The 12048-nt window shown below is 38.4% G+C and overlaps 1 pseudogene; it reads left to right on the forward strand.

Annotated features, from left to right (window-relative positions):
• The first annotated feature begins 10651 nt into the window (after positions 1-10651).
• LOC134390643 (small ribosomal subunit protein eS24-like) lies at positions 10652-11043 on the forward strand (annotated as a pseudogene).
• Positions 11044-12048: the final 1005 nt, after the last annotated feature.

Genomic DNA, 12048 nt, shown 5'->3' on the forward strand with positions numbered 1-12048 from the left:
AAAACCAAACAAAAAACAAACAAACAAAAACTTGACCAATGGAAAAATACAAAATGAAGATTTTGTAGAAATATATAATATAAGCCTAACCCTTCAATTCAGTTTTGTGGACAGAGTTAGGAAACACCTCTAATTCCAACCAATTACCACAGGGTTCTCTCCTTCTACCACTCCATAGTGGTATTACCCTTATCTCATAGTATTAACCTTGTTTCCCAAGAACATTAATATATTTACTCATTTTCTCAATCCTCCATTACACACAAAACAGTTTGGAGCTCGAACACTGCTATAGTCTGAATGTTTGTGTACCCCCAAAATTCATACATTGAAACCTAATCCCCAAAGTGATGATATTTGGAGATGGGTCCTTTTGGGAATTGATTAGGTCATGAGAGTAGAACCCTCAGAAATGGATTTAGTGCCCTTGTAAAAGAGAGCTCAGTTCTGCCTTCTGCCTTGTGAAGACCTAGCAAGAAGACAGCCATCTATGAACCAGAAAGTGGGTCCTCAGTGGGTACTGAATCTGTCCGTACCTTGATCTTGGACTTCCCAGTCTCCAGAACCGTGATAAATAAATTTCTGTTGTTTATAAGCCACTCTATATGGTACTCTTTTATAGCAGCCTGAACAGATTAAGACAAACACTAATACCAACAACAACAAATCTACTAAGCAAACTTCAAGATTCCTTTGCAACTGTTTTTATCAGTTGGATAGATCCCATTGAGGGTGCACAGCCAGACCACTGGGCTCAAAAGTTAACTGGAATACTTTTTTCTTTGTTATGATTTTGTTATCCGTTGATTCAATTTTACATTTTTTCCCTATTTTTGTTGACCTTATTTCTTTTTTGAAAATATAAAACTTTAACATAATTCAAAAATCAAAACCATATAAAAATGTATAGTCAGAGAAGTCCCTTAATCTTTTCACTCCATCTTTACCACCTGCACAGGTAACCGGGTAACCATATCATTAGTTTCTGGAATATCCTTCTAGTGTTTCTTTTCAAAATTAAGTGTGTGAATGAGTGTATGTGTATGGCTTTCTCCTCTTTTTATACAAAAGGTAGCATACTGTATATATATATATATATATATATATATATATATATATATACATATATATATATTCTATATCTCTATCTATACACACACACTGTTACACTTTGCTTTTCACACTGGATATATCCATAAATTATTCCATATCAGATCACAGAGATCTTCCTCATTCTTTTTTACAGCTGCCTAGTCCACCATGTTGTAGATATATAGAGTTTATCTTACAAACGGCATTTAGGGCATATCTAATATTTTGCTATTACAAATAATGCCACCATGTACATGTTTGTTTTGTTATTGTTGGGAGTCTCCAGGGTACACTCCTGGCTGTGGAATGACAGGTTGAAGCGTGAATGCAGATGCTCACAGCAGCATGCCTCCTGGCCTTGCCTCTACTTCACTTTTTCCACCTATAATTTCCTCGTTGCTGAGATTACTGCTACCTCCTACATTCAGGTCCAGTTCTGAGGCCAAATTAACCATATACTTATGTGACCTAAATTACAAAACTGAGGTAGTGAGAGTGTGGAGAAATGAGGACTGTCAGACATGGTGGGTGATTTAGGTTTTTTTCCTTGTAATATGGCCACTTCTTGCCTATCTTCTTTTGCTTCTTAATTTGAGGCCACACAGTGTTGAGATTTTTATATCTTCTCAGTGAATTGTTCCTTTTTGTCCTTAGTGAATGCCACTCTTTCTCCTTTATTAACTCTCATTGCCTTAAAGTCCATTTTGTCTTGTATTAATATTGAGACTGAGGGAACTCTTCCAAAATCTAAGTTCAGACACCAGCCAAGGGCCAACCTTACAAACAGACCTTTCTAAGGATAAGTGTCTCAGATCTGCTAGGTTAACTCTCTTTTCTGTACAAGCATGTTCCTGTCAAATCAGTTGAATCACACCATAGTCTTCAAAGGAGTAACTTGAAATATAATGTGGTCACCTTGGATCACAAGCTTTCTGTAACTAAATAAGCCATAGGGTACAAGAAAAGTGACTTTCAATAATGCAACATCCAAATCTGTTTTAATTAAATCCTGTGTCCTTAGTAATTTTACTTCAAAAAATCTTTTCAAGTCCAGTGAGCAGTGAGAGATGCAGTTAAATCTAAACTTAGCCAAAAAAAAAAAAAAAGTCATAGGAAAATGGTTCAGAGCCAGAGACTAAAATGCATTCATAGACTTGGGTTGACTAAAACTTTGCCCAGAGTTCAGCTACAGAGCCAGAAATTTCAGAATAATTCAAGGGGTTATAAAATCATCCCTAAAACTCTAGGGAGACTATGGCATTTTCTTGAGTCTCCTTTTCTCATAGCTCAGCCAGTTTCACTTGAAACTCATCACACTGGTTGGACTCCTGAAGTTTGTGCTCCAGAGTTATCCTTAGAAACAAAATGGATGATCCATAATGATCCAAAATTTAATCTCTTTTGAAGTATTGAGCAATGGGTGGTAGTCACAGTGATGCACCATGCAGAGTCCTCTTTAAGGAGGGACGCATTGACTCAACTGCTGGCAGTGCTTCTGCCCAGTGGCCTTCGGCTCTTAGCCACTTCAGGGATTGCCCCAGCTGCAGAGTTGCTTTGCCAAGGTCATGTCTTTCTGGGGGAAGCCCCAATCCAGTGACTGATTCACGTAGGGGTATAAAGGCTCAGCTTTTCCAGCTCAGGCTGGAGCAACTCCGATGGGCCATTTTAGCATGTGGGCACCCCACCGGGCTGACCAGGCTGTTGTCAGGCAGGCACTGCAACTCTTTGCCCAATTCTCCTTCCTTCTTCTCCCTTCCACAAGTGTTGACCCCAAGGTCACTCCCTAACATTCTGCTGATTCCTGGAGAAGCCAACCTGTATCATGACTGGATCTGACATTTTCAAGCATCTTTTAATCCCAGTGAAAGAGGGTAGGTCAGTGACTGGGAACAAGTACCATCTGCTCAGTCTGTGTGTCTTTCACAGCCTGACCATGGGTGCCTTCTTGAAGAAAGCAGCAGTGTCCTTCCTCCTTGCAGTCTCAAATTCAGGGTATTTCAATGTTAGTTATATCTGTCATCAGTCAGAAAGTACAATCTTGTGAGTTATTCTAAGTATAATAAAGTAGATATCTAAAAGCCCTTACATTCTAAAAATCTTTGCTCTGCCGAGGACATTTGGAAAATCTTTTCTGCTTTCATAAGTCAGTCGCATGCCTGAACTAAAATAAATTAAATCTCCATCCTACATGTCAACTTCTTCCATAAATCCCATAATCTGTCAGTAATTTAAGGATTAAACATAAAGAAATTTCCGTATTAATGACTCCCTTTTTATACCAGGCGATGATCCTAACTTTTAAAAATTCTTGATACAGTTGGAGCTGAAAGTGTTATCCCAGTTATCTTTTGCTGCTTAACCCTGCCCACAAGTTAGTGCTATAAAACAACAACAATCACTTACTACTATTATCTCTTAAGATCTGGGGTTCTTGGGCTCAGCTAGGCAATTCTCCCCAAGGTCTCTCGCGTGTTTGTAGTTAGACTGTGGCTGAGGCTGGAGGCATCTTGAAGGCTAGTTACTCACACATGTCTGGTGCCCAGCTGGGGACAACTCGAACAGCTGGGGGCTGGAACTGTGGGGGCTCCCTTGGCATCTCTATCAATAACGTGGGCTCACCACATGGTCTCTCCAGCCTAAAGGCTTCAGGGTAGCTGGACTTCTAACACGGTGGTTCAGTTCCGAAGGCATGTTGAGAGAGACAGAGAAAGAAAGAAAGACCACAACGCTGGATCACATTTTATGCCTTAGTCCTCAGCAGTTACACAGTGTCACTTCTCGAGCATTTTATTCATTAGAAGAATCACAAGTCCAGCCCATATTCAAGAACAGGAGAATTAGATTCCACTTGCTCATGAGAGGAGTGTTTAGGAATTTGCAGACATGTCTTTAAACCACACATAACCAAACATTTCCCTTTGATTTGAAAAGTGATTGTGCTTCCTTTATTTCTTTCTTGGCAGATGTTGCATCCTGGTCAGGTGATCTGAGTTTCCATATGTATTCCAGGAAACAATAGCTAATTACAGGGGCCAGCTTTTTTTGAGGACATACTATATGCCAGTAGTAATTCTAAATCCCTAAGTTCTCTTCCCTGTTTGAATTTTCTTCACTTAATATTCAAATGAAATGTCTTAAATCCCAACCAATGTACTGTGGAAAGGTCCAGAGCCCTCTTCAATATATCCGTTCCTGGGGAGCTCCATTTTTTCAGAAAAAAAATCCATACTAAAATCTGTTCCTTGTCTCCTGCATCTGTGGTCCTATTTCCACACTGCTCTAATGTGCTCCTATGCTAGAGACACCCCTTTTTTCCTCTAAATCATCACTAACACATTTATTGAAAGTTTAGATTAATTACATCTCAATGTAGGAATCTACTCCCAGATCAAAGTTCACACGTAAGTATTTCTAGTAATTTGTCAGCCACTTCCTGCCCAAACCATTTCTACAGTCACTGTTTTTTGGTTTTTTGGTGGCTGGCCAGCACAGGGATCCAAACACTTGACGATGGTGTTACAACACTGTGCTGTAACCAACTGAGACAACTAGCCAGCCCAACAATCACTGTTAACATGGAGAGATCCTCTCCCACTCTCTAAATCTGAAGTTAAAAGCTAGTGGTCACCAAACTGAAGACTGCCCTGGGATCTGCTTTTGAAAAATTTGAATTAGATGCTACCATTTTAAAAGTGTGAGTTTTCTCCTGTGTTTACTGTAGCACCATTCACAATAGCCAATACGTGGAATCAACTCGTGTCTATCAACAGATAAATGGATAAAGAAAATGTGGTATATATACACAATGGAATACTATTTAGCCATAAAAAGGAATGAAATCCTATCATTTGCTACAACATGGATGAGCTTGGAGGATATTATTATTATTATTATTATTATTATTATTTTAGTCCCCTGCTCCTGCCCCCTTGGAGGACATTATGTTAAGTGAAGTAAGCCAGGAACAGAAAGAGAAATACTGCGTGTTCTCACTCAGATGTGGAAGAGAAGAAAGTTGATGGCGTAGAAGTAGAGAGTAGAATGGTGGTTACCAGAGGCTGGAAAGGGCAGGACGGAGGTGGGATAGTGAGAGGTTGATTAACAAATACAAAAATGCAGCTAGATAGGGGAATACTGTCTAGTGCTCTATCACCGTAGGACGACTATAATTAACTTATTGTATAGTTTCTATTAGCCAGAAGAGAGGATTTCAAATATTTCCAACACTAAGAAATGAGAATGTTTGAGGTAATGAAAAAAAAAAAATGAGTTGGTTGCCCGGATTTAAGAGGATGAGGGAGGGAAGGAGGGAGGACTGAACAGGTGGAGCACAGGACTTTAAGGGCAGCGAAACTGTCCTGTATAATACTGTAAAGGTCAATACATGACATTACATATTAGGCAAAACCCACAGAACTGTACAATACAAAGAGGGAACTCTAATGCAAAATGAAGTTAACAATAATTTATCAATATTGATTCATAATTATCACACATGCACCACACTAATGTAAGGTGTCAGTAATAGGAGAAACTGTGCATGTGTGGGGGAGGAAGGTATGGGACCACTTGTACTTCCCGCTCGGTTTCTCTGTAAGACTAAGATTGCTATAAAAATAAAGGAAAAAGAAAAAGAAAAAATTTTTTAAGTAAAAAGGATGAAACAAATGTTACTCTGTGTAAATATCCAACAGTCAATTTGATGGCACATGTTATTCTGCCCCCCTCCCTCAAAGTGTCAGTTTTCATATCAAACTTCAGATTTCTCTTGGAAAAAAAATCAGATGGTTGGGTAATGCTTGGTTCATTTCCTCACATGTCAGCAATCAACTGGAGCCAGGACCAGCTGACTCCTGGTCTCTGTTCACTAAAATTTCCATTCGGCTGACTTCCCTCATTTATTCGCATTAACTGCCAGCCCCTCTAGACATTTGGATCTGCGGCCCCTTCCCCTAAGATCCATCTCCTCCTATCACCCCCTTCCCTGTGTTCCCTTTAGACCACCCACGCAAACTCAAAATTCTTCTCTATTATACTGAAGAATTCAGCTTTCTCTAGGTATCTTGCTTACACACCTAGTCATCTAACCTCGGGTCAGTAACCTTTTCTGTAAAGAGCCAGACAGTAAATATTTTAGGCTATGTAGGCCACATGGTCTCTATTGCAACAACTCAATTCTGCTGTCCTAGACCAGAAGCAGCTGTTAGGAAAATACGATTAAAAACCAAATCTCCTGCCAACCCAGGAAACCACAAGGTAGAAGAAAAAGAAAATAGTTTTATTATTGAGTAAGGATTAAACCAGAATGTGCTGTTTATCATAGGCAATTCATTAAAGAGATTTCAAAGATAGAAAGAAATCTCACCATAGCCAGGCAGACTCAACTTATTACACACATGTTCTCATGATAAGCGATAACTAATCCTTAAGTTAGAGGACTTGACAACACCATTTGTCACACACAGTTCATCCTAAATTCACCTGGTAACTGGGGTGGCCATATGTGCTTCCTAATTGCCTTGATCCAAAGGAATGATAAAATTTCTCTTCTCTCCATGACAGGTAGGCAGTTATGACTTGCAGCCAGCTGAACTCAGGCTCCTGCCCTCCCAGGGAAACTAGGAAATGGGGCGCCGTCTTCCTTCATGGTTACATTTCAGAGAGATGGTTCCCAGGTACATGAGAAAACATTCCTGGGTTGTAAAACTGGAGAGAGTCTTTTTTTAAAACTTTTGAAAAGATATTTATACATGGCTGTCTTTAATGCATGAGCATATCCGCTTTCCTGAAGCCTTGCAGATTTGGCTTGTACAACTTTTTAAAAAGTTTTTCTTAATTCTTTTTTAGGTACAAAATGAAACTTCATAATAGGTTTAATTTGCAATTATTTTACCAACAAGGTTGACTGAATATTTTTAAAATTACAATTCACTGATGATGTTTCTTCCTGCGTGAACTGTCTTTGAATCATTTGTTGAATGGACAGTTGGTATTTTACCCATTTATATGTGCTCTTTATACTTTTTTAGTTATTGAACTTTTGTCTTCATGTGTAAATATTTTCTCCACTCTTCTGAATCTTTAAATCTCAGTTTTATTGGTATTCATTTCATCAAAGCTAAAACCATCTAAGTAATAAACCTGCCCATCTTTTTTTCATTTCTGTTCCATCAATGGTCAAAAAGTGATTTCTTCTAGTGCTGGTCTGTCATTTATGTGTGTGTACTTGTTTTTACTTTTAAGGTATTTAACTCTAAACCCACCAGTAATTTTTTTTTGTAGAGTGTGGTAGAAAGTGTGTCTCTTTTTAATATTTTCATTATTGATATTCCTGTATACCAGGGGTCTCAAATCGATTACCAGTACCTTTAACGTCTGCTAGGACAAATTCTTTTCGTGACCCTTTTTGAATCTGGAATACTCTTTAATGTTCTTGTACATCTATTTTTCCATATAAAATAAAATTTATAGTAATTTTATGAAGATCTTTTTTCTACTTGGTGACTGGTCACCCAAATCCAATGGTGGACTGTGCGGAGTTGAGGCTGAGCTGCAGCCCCTGTAAGGCTCAGTCAACCTTGATTTTACTCCTGTATCTTCAGAATTTTCAGCAGAAATCCTGATGTATTCTCCATACCCTTCTCCCTGCTGAATCCAGAATTCTAATCTTTGTCTTCACAAGATTTCAGAAGGCTCTGTTCTTCTTTCAGAGTCTTTCTATTTCTATTTTTAGACTCTAGTCTCGTGCATCCCCAGAATTTAACAGATGTTCTATGGGGACCTTCTGACTCTCTTCCAGTAGCCCTGCTGGTCTCTGTCCCCTGGCAGTGGTCTTCCATGGGGTTATCAGCATCCAGCTCTTCCACAAAGCCAACAAATGATCCCTGGATAAAGTGGCTGCAGAACTCAGCTCTCCCTCTCTGGAGGCTTAGCCTCCAAATATGTAGAAATAAACAAACCAAAGTGTTTTTCCTATACAATCAAACACAGAAGACAGAATTCTTTAACCAAATGTGTGGGGATTTCTCCCCACCAGCAAGCAAGCAACCAATTCTGAAGCAGATACCAGCTTGGTGTCCTGTAACTCAAATCTATTTTGACACTATCTACCCGGAGATAGCACCAGATCCCACAATTTAAGAGCTCAGTCCCCAATACTGCCCCCACTTCAGATGCCAGTTGCAAGTCCAGGTCCCTGGAACTTCTGACTGAGCTATAAATCGGGGTCCCCACAACTCCCTCCTTGGGTTTGATTGATTTGCTAGAGTGGCTCACAGAACTCAGGGAAACTAATACTTACATTTACTAGTTTATTATAAAGGATATTTTAAAGTATACAAATAAACAGCCAGATGAAGAAATACAAAGGGCAAGGTGTGGAAGGGTCCCGAGTACAGGAGATTCTGTCCCCATGGAGTTGGGGTGCGCCACCCTCCTGGCAAGTAGATGTGGAAAATGCCATGCATTCACTATCTGGAAGCTCTCTGAATCCAGTCCTCTTGGTTTTCTATGGATGCTTCATTACATAAGCATGATTGATTAAATTATTGGCCATTGGTGATCAATAATCTTCAGCCCCTCTCCCCTCACTAGAGGTTGGAGGATGAGGCTGAAAGTCCCAACCATCTAATCCTGCATTGGTCTTTGCTGTGACCAGCCCCCATCTTGAAGCCATGTAGGGGCTGCCAGCCAGTCAACTCATTAGCATACAAAAAGACAGCACTTTGGAGAGTCTGAAGGTTTTAGGAGTTGTATGCCAGAAAAGGGACAGGAACAGGGACAAAGACCAAATGTATATTGTATTTCAAAATATCACATGGCATCGCTGGCCCGTGTTTGACTTGGGAGAGTGTGGTGCTGATAGCACCAAGGCCACGGGTTTGGATCCCTATATAGGCATGGCCGGTTGGCGCACCTGGGAGAGCGTGGTGCTGACAACACCAAGTCAAGGGTTAAGACACCCTTACTGGTCATCTTTTAAAACAAAAATAAAAACAAAAAATCTCAAAATATCACATGGTTCCTCCAGTTCTCTTTGACTCAGCAGCTCTCCTCTGCCTTAAATAGATGCTTTCTTAATTTTGTTCTGATTTTCTGCTTATTTTAGGTGAGAACATTGTCTGACACTAGCTAATCCATTCCACTTGTAAACAGAGGTTTATTTCACCTTATACATTTTTATTTTACCTTTTTATATTTTAAAATGAGAAAATCTTATTTCTGTTTAACATAATCCTTGGGAAAACCTTCTCTGACCTCTCAGACTCAGTTAAGTATGTCTTGTAGCACCCTCTACTTCTCTTTTAATACTTACTGCAATTTAATTACTTAATTTTGTAGTTTGTTTGTTTAATGTCTCTCTCCAATGCTAGATTATGTGTTCCTTGGGAGCAGAAACTTTATTTATCTTGTTCATCACTGTATCTCCAGTGCCTAATATAATGTCAGACATGTAGTCAATAAATGATATTCAGATCATTTAAAAATATAGTTGGGTTTCTTTTAATTTCTTCATGCATTTTTGGATGGTTATTTCTGTTTTATTGTCTTGTATTATTTGTTTGTTTGTTATTATAAGTTTAAACTCTTTTCATTATTTCTGTTGCCTTACATAGTGATCACTAAAGATCTAATTTATAGCTTTTTGGCTTAAAAATATCCTTGCATTTGATTGCTATACTTTGTTCAGCTTTTTACATTTTGGTCTTTCTTTTCTCTCTGTCTCTCTTTTTTGAAAAAATTTATGCAAACTGTAACCAGCAAATCAATTGGCTACATGTGACAGGGCAGGCCTTCCTTCCCCCAACCATTTGTAGTCAGAGGGGCCAAACCGAGGAACTGCAATGGATGATTGGTTATTGTGATAATTTTGTGTCAACTTGGCTGGGCCATGGGGCCCAGATATTTGATCAGACATTATTCTAGATATTTCTGTGAGGCTTTTTAGATGAGATTAACATTTAAATTGGTAAGCTTTGAGTAAAACAGATTGCCCTCCATAACACAGGTAGGCTTCATCCAAGAACTAAAGGCCTTACTAAAACAAAGACTGATCTCCCCTGAGCAATAAGGAATTCTGCCAGCAGACTGCTTTTAGCTTTGAACTCTTCCCTGGGTCTCCAGCAGTCTGTTCATTGTGTTTACTCAGAAATACCTTTGGTTAGAACTTTGAATTTGCATATCCTATTTCCTAAGTTAATTAAGACTTCTTGACTTATTGTGATAGGACTATTCAGTACTCTTCATTTTTCAGTTTATCTGTTCATTCACTGTTTTGTGAGTCAGCTTTACTTTTTTTCTGCTTCCATCCATGCAGTGTAGAGTCCATCAACAACGATGATGTTTGTCAGAGACTTGACATCCGGTCCCAACACTGCCACTTACTAGCAGAATGAAAGAGCTGTGCCAATTGATCCCTTTGGGTATCCGCTTCCCTTGTCAAAGGGCCTACCTGAGAGGACTGCTGTAAAGAGAAGTGAGATATTTTATATTAAAATGCTCTGTTAACAATAGAATATTACTCTTTTTCTCCCTGCTTCCCTGAGGATTGGCTGCCATCATGAATGACACAGTAACTACCTGGACCTGGAAGTTCATGACCAACTGATTATTTCAGAGGAAACGAATGGTCACTGGCGTTCTTCACCCCAGGAAGGCAACAGTACCTAGCACAGAAATTCAGGAAAAACCAGCCAAAATATACAAGACCACACGAGATGTCATCTTTGCATTTGGATTCAGAACCCATTTTGGTGGTGACAAGACAACTGGCTTTGGCATGATTTACAATTCCTTGGATTATGCAAAGAAAAATGAATCCAAACGTAGACTTGCAAGACATGATCTATATGAGAAGAAAAAGCCTCAAGAAAACAGCAGAAAGAACACAAGGAAAGAATGAAGAAAGTCAGAGGGACTGCAAAGGCCAATGTTGGTGCTGGTCAAAAGTGAGCTTGAGATTGGGTAACAGCAGAAAGAGTAAAAATTCTGCAATGACATATCTGCAATGATTGCGTGCATTTTTCACAAGAGGATTAATAAATGGTAAAAATTCTTTAAAAAAAACAATAGAATATTACAGAAATGATTATTATTCTATGATGTTTACCACTATGTTGAATTTTTTTATTTTGCATCTTTTATGTTATGAATCTTAGATTTCTGCTCTTCCCTGAGTTATGCTTGTAGTCCTTACAAATTATATTTGTAGTTTCAGATTCTAAGATTCCTATTTTTTTCTTTCTAGTTTCTTGCTTTTCTTTTCTTTCCTCTACTTACACTGAAATTTTGCTTTTGTTGTTGACCCCACACTTGTTAATTTTATGTTGTTTTTATGTTAGTATTTCCCTTATCTCAAGTACTTTGGCATTTTAACAGAGGCAATATGAAAAAAAAAAATTTGCACTTTAAATTACAAAGGCTTATAGTGAAGCATTTTCATTGGTTTTTTCTTTTTTGGCAAAAAGTTTGTTCTTGCATTATACAAACTGACTAAATTGAACGAGAAGTAGGTGTTGTGACGTGACAGGGTACCAGGTTTGGGTGTGAAAAGACGGGAATACACTGAGCACATGAAAGAAAAGGCTCAGTTTGAGGAAGTGGAGTTGGATTTTTTTGGAAGCCAAAATTATTTATTTGATGGGTCTTAGTTATAGAAATATAATTTTAGATAAGAGACTTCAGGAAACTAAATTACTATGTTGAAAACACCCTATTCAACAAAATAAAGAAAAAACAATATATATATTCTGGTGATCACAAAAGTAACATAAAAAAAGAGGGAGATGGGGCAAAGGTCCTTTAAGATTAAGTTATTCATACTCTGTGAATTTAGTTACAAGACTCTCTTCCTGTGTTTGCTAATGGTTGTGTTAAACATCAAGGCTTGTGTATGAAATAATTTAATCAAGTAAGCTTGTAAAGCATGTTTAATATAAATAACTGTATTTGTTCTAA

The sequence above is a fragment of the Cynocephalus volans genome, chromosome 1 (genome assembly GCF_027409185.1).
Source record: "Cynocephalus volans isolate mCynVol1 chromosome 1, mCynVol1.pri, whole genome shotgun sequence".
Taxonomy (NCBI): domain Eukaryota; kingdom Metazoa; phylum Chordata; class Mammalia; order Dermoptera; family Cynocephalidae; genus Cynocephalus; species Cynocephalus volans.